At 63.6% G+C, this 4,093-nt stretch overlaps 1 non-coding gene across 1 annotated transcript; it reads right to left on the bottom strand.

The window, feature by feature from the left end:
* Positions 1-3,190: 3,190 nt before the first annotated feature.
* Positions 3,191-3,309, bottom strand: LOC131865881 (5S ribosomal RNA). The gene has a single exon (XR_009364518.1). It is a non-coding gene; the product is annotated as a 5S ribosomal RNA (ribosomal RNA).
* Positions 3,310-4,093: the final 784 nt, after the last annotated feature.

Raw genomic sequence — 4,093 nt, 5'->3', positions numbered from 1 at the left:
GTGAAGGCAGCGCATCAAAGGTGCGCACCTCGCTGCCCACCACGGTGCGCAACGCCGGTGGGCACCCGGGAGTGCTTCGAAGTGTGCTCCAAGGTGCTGCGTGCACGTTGTCGGAGCCCGGTTTGCCCCGGGTGCGCACCTCGCGTGCACCTTCGTCGGGGTGGGCACCTTGGCTGGGTTTGCCCCGGCTGCGCTCCGAAGCGGGGTTATTGGAGCGCCGCCTCTTTTTTTGTCGGAGCGTTTGGTGGGGTTTCTCGCATTGGCTCTTCCGAGGCCCGGTTGCCACCCTGGCGCGCACGAAGTCGGAAGTAGGGTTAATTGCCCGGGTGCGCACCTTTGCCAGGGTGGGCACCTTACCTGGGCTGCGCACCAGGGCGGGCTCAAGATGGCACGCGCGTTCCGTTTTTTTCACTATCTTTCAAAACGGAAATTTTAAAATCTCCTTTTTTTTTTGCCTTTTCTGGAAATTAGTGAAGGCAGCGCATCAAAGGTGCGCACCTCGCTGCCCACCTTGGTGTGCTCTGAGGTGCGCACCCGGGAGCGCTACGAAGTGTGCTCCAAGGTGCGGCGTGCACGTTGTCGGAGCCCGGTTTGCCCCGGGTGCGCACCTCGCCTGCACCTTGGCCGGGGTGGGCACCTTGGCTGGGTTTGCCCAGGGTGCGCTCCGAAGCGGGGTTACTGGAGCGCCCCCTCTTTTTTTGTCAGAGCGTTTGGTGGGGTTTCTCGCATTGGCTCTTCCCAGGCCCGGTTGTTGGGTGCGCTCCCACCCTGGCGCGCGCGAAGTTGGAAGTTGGGTTAATTGCCCGGGCGCGCACCTTCGCCAGGGTGGGCACCTTGGTGCGCACACCTTGGCTGGGCTGCGCACCAGGGCGGGCTCAAGATGGCACCAGCATTCCCTTTTTCTCACTATCTTTCAAAACGGAAATTTTAAAATCTCGTTTTTTTTTTGCCTTTTATGGAAATTAGTGAAGGCATCGCATCAAAGGTGCGCACCTCGCTGCCCACCTTGGTGTGCTCCGAGGTGCCCACCACGGTGCGCAACGCCGGTGCGAACCCGGGAGCGCCCCGATGTGTGCTCCAAGGTGCGGCGTGCACGAAGTCGGACCCCGGTTTGCCCCGGGTGCGCACCTCGCGTGCACCTTGGTGCGCACACCTTGGCTGGGTTGCGCGGCCTGGTGGGCACCATGGTGCGCACCAAGGAGCGCTCCGAAGTGTGCTCCAAGGTGCGGCGTGCACGAAGTCGGAGCCCGGTTTGCCCCGGGTACGCACCTCGCGTGCACCTTCGCCGGGGTGGGCACCTCGGCTGGGTTGCGCGCCCTGGTGCGCACCAAGGAGCGCTCCGAAGTGTGCTCCAAGGTGCGGCGTGCACGAAGTCGGAGCCCGGTTTGCCCCGGGTGCGCACCTTCGCCGCGGTGCGCACCATGGCGTGCACGAAGTCGGAGCCCGGTTTGCCCCGGGTGCGCACCTCGCGTGCACCTTCGGCGGGGTTGCGCGCCCTGGTGGGCACCATGGTGCGCACCAAGGAGCGCTCCGAAGTGTGCTCCAAGGTGCGGCGTGCACGAAGTCGGAGCCCGGTTTGCCCCGGGTGCGCACCTCGCGTGCACCTTCGGCGGGGTTGCGCGCCCTGGTGGGCACCATGGTGCGCACCAAGGAGCGCTCCGAAGTGTGCTCCAAGGTGCGGCGTGCACGAAGTCGGAGCCCGGTTTGCCCCGGGTGCGCACCTCGCGTGCACCTTCGCCGCGGTGGGCACCATGGCGTGCACGAAGTCGGAGCCCGGTTTGCCCCGGGTGCGCACCTCGCGTGCACCTTCGCCGGGGTGGGCACCTCGGCTGGGTTGCGCGCCCTGGTGCGCACCAAGGAGCGCTCCGAAGTGTGCTCCAAGGTGCGGCGTGCACGAAGTCGGAGCCCGGTTTGCCCCGGGTGCGCACCTCGCGTGCACCTTCGCCAGGGTGGGCACCTCGGTGCGCACACCTTCTCAATGTTTTCTTGCCTTTTCTGGAAATTGGTGAAGGCAGCGCATCAAAGGTGCGCACCTCGGTGTGCTCCGAGGTGCGAACCCGAGAGCGCTCCGAGGTGCCCACGAAGTCGAAAGTCGGGTTAATTGCATTGTTTTCCCCGGGTGCGCTCCGAGGTGCGCAACATCGGCGCGCACCAAGGAGGGCTCCGAAGTGTGCTCCAAGGTGCGCACGATGGCGTGCACCTCTGGTGCGCACGATTCGGAGCTCGGTTTGACCGGGGTGCGCACACCTTGGCTGGGTTGCGCACCTTTTGTGCGCTCCAAGGTGCGCACGAAGTCGGAGCTCGGTTTGCCCCGGGTGCGCACCTTCGCCAGGGTGCGCACCTTGATGCGCACGCCTTGGCTGGGCTGCGCACCTTGGTGGGCGCCATGGTGCGCACCTTTCGTGCGCTCCAAGGTGCGCACGAAGTCGGAGCTCGGTTTGCCCCGGGTGCGCACCTTGGTGGGCGCCATGGTGCACTCCGAGGTGCCCAAGATTGGTGCGCACCAAGGAGCGCTCCGAAGTGCGCTCCAAGGTGCGCGCGAAGTCGAAAGTTGGGTTAATTGTCCGGTTTGCCTCGGGTGCGCACCTTGCGTGCACCTTCGCCAGGGTGGGCGCCTTGGTGCGCACACCTTGGCTGGGCTGCGCACACCTTGGCACCCGCGTTTCCTTCATTTTAAATTTTTTTTTTTTACAATCTCTCAAGTGGGAAATTCTATAATCTCAACTTTTTTTGCCTTTTCAGGAAACTTTTGAATGGAGCGCATCATTGGTGCGCTCCGAAGTGTGCTCCAAAGCTCTCTCCAGCTGCGTGCACCTGCCCCGGCCGCGCACCCGGCCCCGCCCAGCTTCGCTCACCTGTCCCGGGCGTCTGGTGCGGAACCTTAGAGTAAGAAACATCACCGTGCACCTTGGCCAACGTGCGCGACTCGACCGAGCGCGCACTGGCCGAGGTGCACACCGATTTCACCTGGGTGCGCGCGCAGCACCTCGGGCGCACCGGGGTGCGCGCACAACGCCCGGGTTGCACCGTGGCCTGTGTGCTCGGGGCGCCTCGGGTGCGCGCTCGGTGTCGCCCCCGCGCGCGCGGTAGTGCGGGCAGCGCACCCCGGCCCGGCCCGGCCCCGACGAGAACGCAAACGGGCAAAAGGTTTATTCAAATAGCATTGCGACGCCCGGCGAAAAACTAAAAAAGGGTGCAACACCGGGACTTCCCGGGAGGTCACCCATCCCAGTACTACTCCGGCCCAAGCGCGCTTAACTGCGGAGTTCTGATGGGATCCGGTGCACTAACGCTGGTATGATCGCACCCGTTATGAGCTTGTCGCAGTGTGTACTTAGCAAACCGCGACCCACGTGCGAATCCACCCCGGCCACCCACCCCCGTCGAGGTGCACACCCTCCCTCGCGAAGTGCGCCCCGTTCGCCAAGTGTGAGCCCTGCCCGGGTGCGCGCACCTTGCTAGGGCGTCGGGTGTGCACCCGGCCCGGCCTACGTGCGTGCACCTGGAGGGGGCGTCGTGTGCGTGCAGTGTCCCGTCTGCAACGCGGTGCCCACACACCACCTCGGGCGCAACGACCTGCGCTCACATGTGGGCCGAGTGCACCTTGGTGCATGTTCGGGGCGCCTCGGGTGCACGCTCGATCTTGCCCCGGTGCACCAAGGCGCTCGGTTTGCCCCGGGTGCGCACTTGGTGCAAGGTGGGCACCCAAAATAGGGATCAAGCACCAAAACACAAGTTTCGGGATGCAAAATGGGACCCAAGGACCACAAATGCGTTCCAAGACCCATGATGGGTCCACGAGAACAAAAATGTGTTCCGAGACTTAATAAACAAATATTGGGTTTTAGGAGAAGAAACATGCTCTGATGCCCAAAACGAGAATCGACCCCGAAAAGGCCACAGGCCAAAAGTGGGATGCGAGACAAAAAAAAATGGGACCCGAGGACCAAAATTGGGTTCCCAGGTCGAAGACAGGGCAACCGGACAAGAAACGACCTCTAAGGCTCGAAATGAGTCCCGACGACTAAAACTTGACAAGAAGCACCCATCAGGCACCCAACTCGACACCCATGGGATGCCGACCCACCCGGGC

The sequence above is a fragment of the Cryptomeria japonica genome, unplaced genomic scaffold, assembly GCF_030272615.1.
Source record: "Cryptomeria japonica unplaced genomic scaffold, Sugi_1.0 HiC_scaffold_126, whole genome shotgun sequence".
Lineage (NCBI taxonomy): Eukaryota > Viridiplantae > Streptophyta > Pinopsida > Cupressales > Cupressaceae > Cryptomeria > Cryptomeria japonica.
The sequence above is the reverse complement of the archived record's forward strand: the minus strand, read 5'-3'. Positions and strand labels throughout refer to the sequence as shown.